We start from the raw sequence: 14100 nt of genomic DNA, 5'->3' as shown, positions 1-14100 counted from the left end.
TGTCCTGAAGAGGCAGGCTTCCTTCTTGGCCCCTTTCCCCGGGGGGAGGGGAGGGACACTTGCAGCCTTTTCCAAGATTTGGGAAAGTGGGAGGGGCTGGGATTTCCCTACGGGGGGGGTGAGGGAAGAAAGGGGGAAGAGCCAAGTTACTTTTCTTCCATTCTGTTTACAGTATTTACACCCACCGGTGCCTGCAGGATTCAGGGCAAAAATTTGTGCTTGTTGGGGGTGGGTGGGTTAGGTCTCCAATGAGGAGGGGGCGATCGCATGCACCCGGGTGCTTTGCTCGGAGGAGATATGGGTCCCCCTCCTCTCCCCCACCCTGGATCCCCTCTCCCCCCTGAAGATCCCCCCCAGAAGATCCCCCACAGGGGGAGGGACAACCTGCATTGCAAAGCCTTTTGCACAAAGAGAAGTCTTTCCTCCCCCCCCCGTCCGAAATGCATGAAGATCTCCTCCCCACCCAATACACGGGATGCACCGAAAGTGCTGCCAGAAACTCCCGAGGAGACCCTCTTCGGAAAGTGGATTCCCAAAGACCTGAGGGGGGGGGCAGAAGAAGAGGCACAGCGCGCTGTTTCAGCTTCCGGTTACCGTTTGAAAAGCGCACCAGGAGGGGGCTCCTCTAAGTCTTTCGTAACTCTAGGGTCCCCGGAAGGGAGGTTTCCTTGAATGAAGAGCCCGGGGGGGGGGGGGAGGCTGAGAGCAGGCGACGGAAGATGATGATGATAACAATGGAGGGTATGCCTTCCAGACCCCCCTTTTCTTAATGCCTCTTCGCCCCCCTCCCCTCCCTTCATGAAACCCTTTGGGGGGGGTTGGAGGAAGAGAACCTAGAGCTACGAAACAGGAGAGAGGAGCTCGTTCCCCTTTTGGACCGTTCTCCAAACCGGAACCGGAAGCGGTGGGGGAGGGAACATCTGTCCTTCTCATCTCTATGGTCTCCGAGGCGTCTCCTCCGGAGTTTCTCTCCGCAGGACTTGCAAGGAGGTGAGCCATATGGGGGTGGGGGGTGGGAAGGGTGCATAATATTTGGGTTTTTTTTTTAAAGGAAAGCAAACAACCCCCCCAAAGAGGGGGGAGGGGCTCTTTTCACTCCAGATGGCAAATCCGCCCCCCCTTCCCTTTTTGGGGGTTCTCCCGAATTACCCCCCCCTTCCCTCCCGGAGTCTCTCCTAGTTGGGGATATTCCGCGGGGGGGGGGGTGGAAGGTGGGAGCTCGGGGAATCCCCCCCCCCGCGAAGCAGGGAGATTCCCCTCCCCCCATGTCCACTACCTGTGTGTGTGTGTTTGGTGCGTGAATGGGGGGGGCTCACAAAAGGTCCCTCCCTCCTTCCCTCCCAGCTTTTTTCCTTCACCTGCTGCTCTATTCTCTGGCCCACCGGATGGAAGCAGGTGAAAGGCCGCCTTCCAGAGGGAAAGCCTTTTCCTCTTCCTTCCTCCCGGGATCTCTCCAGAGGGATCCTTTGGCTTCTTCTCTTCTCCCAGGGAGTGGGGAGGGGAGAGTGATCTGATCTCTCCCGGTTCTTCCCGGGACTGAATGAGAAGAGATCAAACGCCAGATCCCTCCAACCTTTGCAAGGCGGGTGAGCTCTTTTGAGTGCCATCCGAGGCACCGCCATACTATTAAAACACCCATCATCATCATCAAACTTGTTCTGACTTGGGTGACCCTTTCCCCAAAGTTTCCCAGAGAGAGAGTCCTCAGAAGTGGTTTCGTCTTTTCCTTCTCTTGGGAACGGAGGAGCTGGGCCAAGGCCCGCCCCGGCTGGCTCTTCTCGCGGGAGGTGGCCCATGGGGGGGGGGGAATTGAACTCCCAGCCTCCGGCTCCCCAGCCACTGATCCTGAACCCCAGAGCTATCCAGCCATCTACTCTCCCATCAGCAGAATGCTGTTTCTTTCTGCAGTTTGGATATCATAGCATTTGAGCCCCGTCACTGGCAGTCCCAGGAGCCTTTTGGCGAGGGGGCCGCCACCCCCAGGTCTCCCGTAGCCAATGTCGAGGGACAGAGAGGCCACGGAGATGGGCTTGACCCAACCTGTTCTTCTCCGCCCCTGGCAGACATTGTAATGACATCATACAAGATGCTGCTTTTTTTAAAACAATCAAAACTTTACTTGTCAGTGTGACAAACCCAGACCTACTGGGATATGTCACACAGTTACACTAAGCTGCCACCAACCATTCCCTTTAAGAAGTCACACAGACCAGGGATGGATTTTTAAACAATAAAAAGAATAAGGTTTATTTAAATACACACAGGGAAAAATAAACAATCAGGTGAATAGGATAAAGTAACGTGGCTTATTCTCACTCATACAAGCATACAGTTTGGTTCACCCAGAACCCTTAACTTAAAACACAGACCCTGAACCTATCAGTTCTGGCTAACCAACAGACACCTGAACCTATCAGGTTGGTACTCTGACACACAGTAGTACCCTGTCTGACACACAGACTCCCACAACAGCTTCTTCTTCCCAGCTGCTGCTTCGTCACAACCCAGTGTCTCACAGTGTCTGTCTCAGCATCTCCCTCTCACCACACAGGCATCACATATTTATACAGTACAGCCCCTCCTCCTGATGTCCCGCCTTCCACTCCCCATAGGATGGAACTTTCCCTCCAAACCCATGACAGACAGGTAACATCAGTGCTGTTATGTAACACCTCCCCTCTTTATAAGTTGTTTTGTAGGGGGAAAGCTAACGTGCTTTTCACCAAAAAACAACCTGGGTAAAATACACAACAACAGTTATACATACCATATTATACTTACTTATACTTACATTCTAAGTTAAACCATAGCAAATAGGCATTTAAACATTTACCATCTACATTACATCAATTTACCTTTATTCATACAAACCAATTCAAAAACAGGTACATTTAACTTTTTATCACCAATATATATATATAGTCCATGTTCTTTCGCCGTCTTCATTCTTCAGGTCTTCTTGATAAGGCGTCAGCAACACAGTTCACTGACCCTCTGACCACCTTCACTTCAAAGTCATAGTCCTGTAGGTTTAAAGCCCACCTCATAAGTTTGCTATTGTGGGTTTTCATTGTCTTTAACCATTGCAATGGTGAATGGTCAGTACACAGAACAAAATGTCTTCCCCAGATGTAAGGCTTGGCCTTCTGGATCGCGTAGACTATGGCCAAACACTCCTTCTCCACGGTTGCCAAATGTCTCTCACCTTTTTGAAGTTTCCTACTCAGGTAGGACACCGGATGCTGGTCACCATTCTCATCCTCCTGGCACAGAACTGCTCCTACCCCGCTGTTAGACGCATCTGTGTAGATGATGAACTCCCGGTCGAAGTCTGGAGCACGCAGGACAGGATAGTTGATTAACGCCTCCTTCAACCTCTGGAACGCCGCCTCACAGTCGCTGGTCCACGGGATGCGGTCATCAGCCTTCTTCCTCGTCAGATCGGTCAGCGGAGCCGCAATCTCGCTAAACCTCGGGATGAACTTTCTGTAGTAGCCCACCAACCCAAGAAATGATTTGACTTTTTTCTTGGTGTTGGGTCTAGGCCAATCACGAACTGCTTCTATTTTGGCCTCCAGGGGTTTTATCACTCCTCCCCCTACCATGTGACCCAAGTATTTTATTTCTGGGCTACCCAGCTGACACTTGCTGGCCTTTACTGTTAGCCCTGCTGCACTTAACCTCTGCAGCACTAATTCCAGGTGTATCAGGTGATCTTCCCAGGTATTACTGAAGATCCCTATGTCGTCAATGTAGGCCACTGTAAAGTCACTGAGCCCTGCCAAGGTCTGGTCCATCAGCCTTTGGAATGTGGCTGGTGCATTTCTGAGACCAAAGCTCAGGACTCGAAACTCATAGAGACCAAAAGGGCTGCAAAAGGCAGTCTTTTCTTGATCCCTGGGATCAATTCTTAATTGCCAATATCCCTTTACCAGGTCCAATGATGAGATGAACCGACAACCCCCTATGGTTTCAATCAGGTTGTCTAGCCTGGGCATTGGGTAGGCATCAGGAGTGGTTACACGGTTTAATTTCCTGTAATCAACACAAAACCTAATGCTCCCATCAGGCTTGTCCACAAGGACTATCGGAGAGGACCAAGGACTAGAAGAGGGGACGATTATGTTCTCCCTAAGCATCTCGTCCAGCTCCTTCCGCACCTTGTCCCTGTAGGGTCCCGTTACTCGGTATGGGGATACTGCCTGCGGGGGTGCATCCCCTGTGTGGATCCGATGCATCACTCCCTTCACTATCCCCGGCTTGTTGGAAAACACCTGTTGATATTTACTAAGCAGCATTTTTAGTTCTTGCTGCTGGTCTTGGGTGAGTGCAGGACTGATCTTTACCTCCTCTGGGTTGTATTTTACTTCCCCTCTACCCTCCCAGAAGGGTAATTCAGCTTCCTCACTCTCAGCTGCTTTTATCGCGAATAAAACCCTCTGTTCCCCTCTGTAGTAGGGTTTTAGGGCATTCACATGAACCACCCTCCTTGCTTGGTTCTCCTCCTGCTCTATTAGGTAGTTCAGGTCTGACATCTTGGAAATGACCCTATATGGTCCTGCCCATTTGAGCTGCAGTTTATTCTCTCTGCAGGGCCTAAGCCAAAGCACTTCCTCCCCTGGGTCAAAGTGCCTCTCTCTAGCTTTGTGGTCATACCATGTTTTCTGTCTGACCTTCTGAGCTTGCAGGTTTTCTGCTGCCAGCTCTAGATTTCGCTTTAGGTCATTCATCAAGGTGTCTATGTAAGTCACAACGTCTTGTGGGTCATCCTGGGTGATCTGCTCCCAATCTTGTTTGATCAAATCAAGGGGCCCTTTCACCCCTAAGTGTGCAGCAGACATGTCAGAGTGACCCCTTTGTAAGATCATGGGGCGATACTTTTCAGGTACCACCAGCTGACTTCTGATCCCATCTCCCCCTTTTGAGATATTCCTCAGGGTCTCTCTATATAAAATCCCCTTTTTCTCCAGAAATCTCACTGGGGTTTCAGGTGTTAGCTGGGCGTCAGTCACCTGTTCAAAACACTTTTGGAGAGTGGCGTCTGCCTTTTGCTCCTGTCCAAATCTGCTGTCTGTGGTTAAGGTTTCCACCACAGCTTCTGAACTCCCCTCTGCTTCCGTCTCTGGCTCATCATTACCCCCCTGAACTGTCCCTGTGGTGGCTTGTGAGCGTGTAATCACTAGCACCCGTTTCACATGTTCAGCCAGGTCATTTCCCACGAGCACGGCTGCTGGCAGAGTCGATGAAATCGCTAGCCGCCAATCTCCCCTCCAGCCTTGAAAGTTGACAGGTACCTCTGCTACTGGCAGAGAGATTACCTGCCCCTCAATCCCTGCCACCTTCATGCTCTCATTTGGGATTATAAACTCCCTAGGGATGATATCTGGATGGCACAGGGTTACCTGGGAACAAGTGTCCCGCAGCCCCCTATACTGACGGTCAAGTATTCCTACGTCCACCCCTGCTGTCTCAAACAACTGAGAATCTGTTTTTATCAGCAAGCAGCGCTTTACCTCTATAAGAGGACCATTTTCCTCAGCCTGATCAGCAGAGGTAGCTGTTCCAGACTGAGTAGTCATGGCAACCGGCTCCCTCAGTGAGACTGAGCCTTGCTCTTTCTGGACACAGAACACAGCTTTTGGCTTGGTCCCACTAGAATTCTGAGGCACCATTCCTTTTAGCTGCTTTAATTTCTCACACTCTGAGATTAGATGACCCTTTCCCTGACAGAAATAACATTTTCTGGTGTATTTTGATTCTCTGTCATCTTGTTTTGGTTTTCCCTCCAAAATCTGAGGTCTTTGTTTCATGTCTGAGGGCTTCCCTTCACCATGGGCCCCTCCCCCTTGCTGGCTTTTCCCTGGTCCCTGAGAGTACTTGCTGTAGGTTTCTTTGGGTTTACCTACAGATTTCCCCTCACCCAAGGGCTTTCTTATTTGGGAAATAAAATCTGCGATCTCTGCGGCTGCTGCCACAGATTTCGGTTTCCTTTCCCTCACCTGGAATTTCAATTCCCCCTGCAGGATTGAATAGAACTGTTCCAGTGCTATCAAGTCTTTAAGCTGCTCATAGGTCTCTGTCCCTTCCTGCGATAGCCATTTCTCAAGCAGCCTCACCAATTGGGCCCCCACTTGGGTAAAAGTCTGTTCTGGTTTTTTAGTGAGGGACCTGAATCTTTGTCTCAGCTGCTCTGCATTTATCCCATGTCTGGCAAACACCAGTTTTTTAAACTCTGCAAAATCTTTCATCAGTTCCTCAGGCATCTCGGCATAAACCTCAGCCAGGCTACCACTTATTAAAGATCGCATGATGGTCATCTTCTCAGTTTCCCTCACTGAGAAGTCCACAAACGCTCTTTCCACTAAGGAAAAGAACACCTCAGGACAATCTCCCTTGTGGTACACAGGGAATTTCTTCAGGTCAGCTTTAGACAATTGGCCTCCCTCAGAATCCCTATTATTATTATTGTTCTGGTTCATCAGTTCCAGTTTTCTTAATTCAAACGCCATTTTCTCTCTCTCCATTCTTTCTTCTCTCTCCAATCTCTCTATTTCAAATTGCCGCTGTTTCTCTCTTTCCTCCATTCTTTCTCTCTCTAACCTTTCCTCCATTTCTCTCACCCTCAGTTCATGCTGTTGGGCTAGGATCAATTTTCTGAGTTCTGGGTTCTGCTCTCCTGTGCTGTCACCCTGCACTGAGCCAAATTCATCCTCAGAACCTTGGTCAATCTGGGGGTCTTTCACTTCACTCATGTCTGCTACTTGGCTTCGAGTCAAGGGCATAATCCCCCCTCAGAACAGGCTGCTTTAAAAAGTCAAGCCTCAGAATAAAACGACCACTTTTTTCCTTTTTGCCTCAGAACCAGCTCTCCCCAGAGATTGCTGCTGTTCTTCAGCACTAAATTTGCAACAGTATCGAGTCAGAGCCTACCCCCCTCTGCTGGGCCTCTCAGCTGGCAAGCTAGCTCGCTGTTGCTACGCAGTTTTTCCTCAGCTTTTTCCCGCCAAAACTAGGCTGCCTCAGAGCACCTTAATCTAAGTCTCCCCAGTTGGCACGTTCTTCTACTAGCGCACCTCCCCGTGAGGTACACCTAGAAGATTACCTACGCGCCTCAGACTGTCCCTGACTAGACCCCCCTTGCTCTGGGCACACCTGCCAAGGCTTTGCTGGACCGCTGGACAACTGGACCAGTCGTATCCCACACGCTGGACACCAATCAATGTGACAAACCCAGACCTACTGGGATATGTCACACAGTTACACTAAGCTGCCACCAACCATTCCCTTTAAGAAGTCACACAGACCAGGGATGGATTTTTAAACAATAAAAAGAATAAGGTTTATTTAAATACACACAGGGAAAAATAAACAATCAGGTGAATAGGATAAAGTAACGTGGCTTATTCTCACTCATACAAGCATACAGTTTGGTTCACCCAGAACCCTTAACTTAAAACACAGACCCTGAACCTATCAGTTCTGGCTAACCAACAGACACCTGAACCTATCAGGTTGGTACTCTGACACACAGTAGTACCCTGTCTGACACACAGACTCCCACAACAGCTTCTTCTTCCCAGCTGCTGCTTCGTCACAACCCAGTGTCTCACAGTGTCTGTCTCAGCATCTCCATCTCACCACACAGGCATCACATATTTATACAGTACAGCCCCTCCTCCTGATGTCCCGCCTTCCACTCCCCATAGGATGGAACTTTCCCTCCAAACCCATGACAGACAGGTAACATCAGTGCTGTTATGTAACAGTCAGCTCATAGGTTCTGATCTGTCCATGAGATATCAGGAAAGAGATCTTCATGTGCTGGTGGCCTGCTCAATGAAAGGGTGCGGCGGCGGTGAAGAAGGCCAATTCCACGCTAGGGATCATTAAAAGGGGGACTGAAAAATAAAAAAGCCAACATGATAATGCCAGTTTGCAAAACAATGGTAAGGCCGCGCCTGGAGTATTGTGTACAGTTCTGGTCACCGCACTTCAAAAAAAGACGTGGTGGAACTGGAAAAGTTTAAGGCAGAAACCTAGTTTGGTGGCGGACGAAACTGGCAATTATAGGCCTGTCGCCAACATTTCTTTCATTAGCAAAGTGGTGGAAAGGGTGGTGGCCGATCAGCTTCAGGCTCATGCCCTGGATCCATTCCAGTCGGGTTTCAGGCCGCACCATGGTACAGAAATAGCATTGGTTGTGCTGTTAGATGACCTATTGAGAGAGGCTGAGAGAGGGAAAACGTCTCTGCTGGTCCTCCTCGATATCTCAGCCACCTTTGATACCGTCGGCCATGGTATCCTACTGAGGAGGCTCTCAGAGTTGGGAATTGGTGGTCTGGCGCTGGCCTGGCTCCGATCCTTCTTGGAGGATCGTCCTCAGAGAGTACAGCTTGGGGAGAGTCTTTTGGCCTCGTGGAGTCTCAATTGTGGGGTTCTGCAGGGCTTCATTATCTCCCGAATGCTGTTTAATATCTATATGAGGCTGCTGGGTGGGGTCATCAGGAAGTGTGGAGCTTTGTGCCATCAGTACACTGATGACACCCAGCTCTACATCTCCTTTTCACCAACTGCAGAAGATGCCGTTCTGTCCCTTCAGCGCTGCTTGGAGGCTGTACTGCAATGGATGCAGGAGAATGGGCTGAGGCTGAACCCGGACAAGACGGAGGTACTGAGAGTGGGTGGCCCCACCATCACTGGTTTCAGAAACTGCCTCTTATTTGGGGGGACGACTCTCACCACAAAGAGCAAGGTTCACACCTTGGAGATCCATCTAGACCCGGCATTCATCATGGAAACCCAGGTGGAGTCAGTGATCCGTTCTGCCAATTTCCATCTGTGGTGGATTGCCCAGCTGCGTCCCTATCTTGCTTTTGGGGCGCTCACCACTTTGGTACATGCACTTGTAATCTTGAGATTAGACCACTGTAATGCACTCTATGTGGAGCTACCTTTAAGGTTGATGCGGAAGCTCCAAATCGTGCAGAATGCGGCAGCCAGACTTCTCAGTGGGGTGAGGAAACACCATCATATCTCTACCATTCTGGCCATTTTGCATTGGCTGCCCATTTGGTTCCACGCTGATTTCTAAGTATTAATGCTAACTTATAAAGCTTTAAACAGTTTAGGGCCTCGATATTTGCCGGAATGCCTACTCCCATCAAAATCTACCCATACCACTCGATCTAGCCAGGAGGTGAGGTTGAGGAGCCTGATGCCAAGGGAGGCCCGGAAGAAAAAAACAAGAAACTGGGCCTTCTCGGCAGTGGCTCCTTGCCTTTGGAATAAACTCCCTCCTGAGATTCGTATGGCCCCTTCTCTGGGCATTTTCAAAAGCCAGTTAAAAACTGGGTTGTTTAACCAGGCCTTCCCTCCAGCCACTATTTGATTTTTAATTATTTTTTCTTTCCATCTTCACTAATTGATTATTGATGTTGTATATTTATGTTATATTTAAATTGTTTTATTGTAAGTGTTGTTAGCTGCCCAGAGTGGTCAATTGACCAGATGGGTGGGAAATAAATACAATACGTTAATTAAATAAATGAAAAGGTACAGAAGAGAGTGCCTTAAATGATGACTGGACTGGGGTGCCTCCCAGATGAGGAAAGGCGACAGCGTTTGGCACTCTTGAGTCTAGAGAAAAGGCGCCTGAGGGGGGACTTAATGGAAACATATCAACTGATGCAAGGGATGGCTAAAGTGGAGAGAGGGAAGCTCTTTTCCCTCTCACACAATCCCAGAACCAGGGGACATCCACTCCAATGGAGTGCTGGGAGAGTGAGAACAGAGAAAAGAAAATATTCCTTGACCCAGCTTGTTGTTAGTCTGTGGAACACCTTGCCACAGGATGTGGTGATGGCATCTGACCTAGATGCTTTGAAAACAGGATAGGACAGATTTCTGGAGGAAAAGTCCATCACAGGTGACAAGCCATGATGGGGATATAGAATCTCAGATGCAGGGGAATTGCATCAATAGACAGGTACCTTGTCTTACGTGCTTCCAGAGGCATCCAGTGGGGCCACTGTGAGATACAGGAAGCTGGACTAGATGGGCCCTCAGCCTGATCCAGCAGGGCTCTTCTTAATGTTTTTAATTTCTCTTTCTAAAATTTCTCCATTGGTGGAACACTCTTGGCCTCCTCTGAACTTATTCCAATTTGTTAGCATCCTTCTTGAAGTGTGGTGTCCAGAATAGGACACAGTCGTCGTTGTTTAGTCGTTCAGTCATGTACGACTCTTCGTGACCCCATGGACCAGAGCATGCCAGGCCCTCCTATCCTCCACTGCCTCCCGGAGTTGTGTCAAATTCATGTTGGTTGCTTCGATGATACTGTCCAACCATCTCCTTCTCCTCTTGCCTTCACACTTTCCCAACATCAGGGTCTTTTCCAGGGAGTCTTCTCTTCTCATGAGATGGCCAAAGTATTGGAGCCTCAGCTTCAGGATCTGCCCTTCCAGTGAGCACTCAGGGTTGATTTCCTTTAGAATTGATAGGTTCTCCTTGCAGTCCAGGGGACTCTCAGGAGCCTCCTCCAGCACCACAGTTCAAAAGCATCAATTCTTCGGCGGTCAGCTTTCTTTATGGTCCAGCTCTCACTTCCATACATCACTACAGGAAAAACCATAGCTTTGACTATGCGGACTTTTATTGGCAAGGTGATGTCTCTGCTTTTTAAGATGTTGTCAAGGTTTGTCATTGCTTTCCTCCCAAGAAGCAGGAGTCTTTTAATTTTGTGGCTGCTGTCTCCATCTACAGTGATCATGGAGCCCAAGAAAGTAAACTCTGTCACTGCCTCCATATCTTTCCCTTCTATTTTCCAGGAGGTGATGGGACAAGTGGCTATGATCTTTGTTTTTTTGATGTTGAGCTTCAGACCGTTTTTTGCACTCTCCTCTTTCACTCATTACAAGGTTCCTTAATTCCTCCTCTTTCTGCCATCAGAGTGGTTAGTTAGGCATCCTTCAGTCTCGAAAGACTATGGTAGCGTGCTCTGTGTGGAGAACTTGGAACAGCGTCTAGTGTGGCTGAGGAGGCCAATTCGAGAGTGACAATCCCTTCCACACTGAAGACAAATCCAATCTGTCCCCTGTCCAGCTCCCTGGTTTTGCTGCTTTTGTGATTTCCTCTTTGCCTCGGCCTGCTGGGCAAGGGTCGCTTCAAATTGGGAGAGGCCACGATGCAGTGCCTGCCTCCAGGCTGAACGCTCAGATGTCAGGGTTTCCCATCTGTTGAGGTCTATTCCTAAGGCCTTCAGATCTCGCTTGCAGACGTCCTTGTATCGCAGCTGTGGTCTCCCTCTGGGGCGATTTCCCTGCACTAATTCTCCATACAGGAGGTCCTTTGGAATCCGACCATCAGCCATTCTCACGACGTGCCCAAGCCAACGTAGACGTCGCTGTTTCAGCAATGTATTCATGCTGAAAATTCCAGCTCGTTCTAGGACTACTCTGTTTGGGACTTTGTCCTGCCAGGTGATGCCAAAAATCCGTCGGAGGCAACGCATATGGAACGTGTTCAGCTTCCTCTCCTGCCGTGCACAAAGGGTCCAGGACTCGCTGCAGTACAGGAGTGTGCTTAGGACACAGGCTCTATAGACTTGGATCTTTGTATGTGTCGTCAGCTTCTCATTGAGCCATACTCTCTTTGTGAGTCTAGAGAACATGGTGGCTGCTTTGCCAATGCGTTTATCCAGCTCGACATCCAGAGAGAGGGTGTCAGAGATGGTTGAGCCAAGGTACACAAAGTCATGAACAACCTCCAATTCTTGTGTAGAGATGGTAATGGAAGGAGGTGAGTCCACGCCCTGGCCCATGACTTGTGTTTTCTTCAGGCTGATTGTTAGTCCAAAGTCTTGGCAGGCCTTGCTGAAACGATTCATGAGTTGTTGGAGGTCTTCAGCAGAGTGGGCAACGATGGCTGCATCATCTGCGAAGAGGAAGTCCCGCATGCATTTCAGTTGGACTTTGGTCTTCGCTCTCAATCTGGAGAGATTAAAGAGCTTTCCGTCTGATCTAGTCCGGAGATAGACACCCTCGGTTGCAGTTCCAAAGGCATGCTTCAGCATGACAGCAAAAAAGATCCCAAAAAGTGTTGGTGCGAGGACACAGCCCTGTTTCACTCCGCTTCGGATGTCAAAGGGGTCTGATGTTGAGCCGTCAAAAACTACAGTGCCTTTCATTCCCTCATGGAAAGATCTGATGATGTTAAGGAGACGAGGTGGACATCCAATCTTGGGAAGTATTTTAAAAAGGCCATCCCTGCTAACCAGATCAAATGCTTTTGTAAGGTCTATGAAGGCCACTAAGAGCGGCTGTTGTTGTTCCCTGCATTTCTCCTGCAGCTGTCGGAGGGAGAATACCATGTCAGTGGTGGATCTATTAGCTCGAAATCCGCACTGTGATTCTGGATAGACTCTGTCTGCAAGCACCTGGAGCCTCTTCAGAACAACACGGGCAAGCAGCTTCCCTACAACGCTAAGAAGAGAGATGCCACGGTAGTTATTGCAGTCACCCCTGTCTCCTTTGTTCTTGTACAATGTGACAATGTTTGCATCCTTCATGTCCTGTGGTACTCCACCTTCCCTCCAGCAGAGACAAAAGATTTCGTACAGTTCAGTGGTGATGATCTCCTTACAGCATTTCAGCACTTCAGCAGGGATGTTATCCTTTCCAGGTGCCTTGCCGGAGGCGAGGGAGTCCAAGGCCGCTTTTATTTCTGCTAGGGTTGGTTCGCTGTCCAGCTCTTCCAAGACAGGTAGGCACTCAATGTTATTTAATGCTTCTTCGGTTACTACATTCTCTCTGGAATATAGCTCAGAGTAGTGCTGTACCCAGCGTTCCATCTGCTGTGCTCGGTCCTGGATGAGCACACCTGTAGCAGACTTCAAGGGAGCAGATTTCTTCTGTATTGGACCTAAGGCCTGCTTGATACCGTCATACATTCCTTTGATGTTACCTGTGTCCGCTGCTAACTGTATATGAGAGCTGAGCTGGAGCCAATAGTCGTTGGAGCATCTCCTGGCAGCCTGTTGGACTTGGCTGCGAGCAGCTCGAAGAGCTTGCAAGTTGTACTCGCTAGGACAGGCTTTGTATGCTGCTAGTGCTCTTCTCTTAACCTCGATGGCTGGCATTAACTCCTCTGAATGGGCTTCGAACCAGTCAGCCACCTTTTGGGTCTTCTTGCCAAAGGTGGACAAGGCGGTGTTATAGACAGTGTTCTTGAAGTGTTCCCATCGTTCAGGTGCATTTGCAGTAGCCGGACCTGGAAGGGCTTCCTCAAGTGCTTGGGCAAATTCTTTCACTTTTCTTTGATCGCGAGTCTTGCTGATGTCAATACGTGGTCTTCCTTCCTTTTTCGTGTGATATACTCTCTTTGTTCGCAGTTTTACTCTACTACACACCAGGGAGTGGTCAGTATCACAATCAGCACTCTGGTAACTGTGTGTGATCGTAATACTAGGAAGGCTGGAACGTCTAGTGAGGATTAGATCGAGCTGATGCCAATGCTTGGATCTTGGATGTCTCCAGGAAACTCTGTGTTGCAGCTTCGTGTTAAAGAATGTGTTGCTGACGCAAAGACCATAATGGCAGCAAAGCTCCAGCAAGCGCTGGCCATTTTCATTCATCTTTCCAATGCCAAAGCGACCTAGACAAGTGGGCCAAGAATTATGATCAGCACCAACTCTAGCGTTAAAGTCTCCAAGAATGAACAGTGCCTCTCTTTCAGGGACTTTTTTGATAGCAGCTGCCAGATCGTCATAGAATTTGTCTTTCACTTCTGGAGTGGATGACAGTGTTGGTGCATATGCACTAATGAGGGTTACTGGTCCTGCTGATGAGTGGAGCTGCAGAGACAGGATTCTTTCACTCCCCACAGTAGGTGGAACAATGCATCTCAGGAGAGTATTTCTGACTGCAAAGCCAACACCATATTCCCTGGTCTCATTCGATGGTTTTCCCTGCCAGAAGAATGAGACGTTTTTTTCCTTGACAGATCCCGAGTCTGGCAATCTTGTCTCTTGCAGGGCAACAATGTCCATCTGCAGTCTACTCAGTTCCATGTCAATGACAGCTGTCTTGCGCAGATCGTCTATTT

General features: G+C 49.1%; 1 protein-coding gene across 2 annotated transcripts in view; it reads left to right on the top strand.

Moving 5' to 3' along the window:
* The first annotated feature begins 652 nt into the window (after positions 1-652).
* LOC140703819 (uncharacterized) overlaps positions 653-14100 on the top strand; it is a 70766-nt gene continuing 57318 nt past the window's right edge. Inside the window, exons 1-2 of one of the 2 annotated variants that reach the window (XM_072987761.2) lie at positions 722-990; positions 8577-8668. The gene's annotated coding sequence lies outside the window, so the exon portion shown is untranslated. Of the gene's footprint in view, positions 991-8576; positions 8669-14100 lie in introns of both variants that reach the window. The other variant, XM_072987760.2, reaches the window with a different exon arrangement.

This window comes from Pogona vitticeps, chromosome 2 (genome assembly GCF_051106095.1).
Source record: "Pogona vitticeps strain Pit_001003342236 chromosome 2, PviZW2.1, whole genome shotgun sequence".
Classification (NCBI taxonomy): Eukaryota; Metazoa; Chordata; class Lepidosauria; order Squamata; family Agamidae; genus Pogona; species Pogona vitticeps.
The sequence above is the reverse complement of the archived record's forward strand: the minus strand, read 5'-3'. Positions and strand labels throughout refer to the sequence as shown.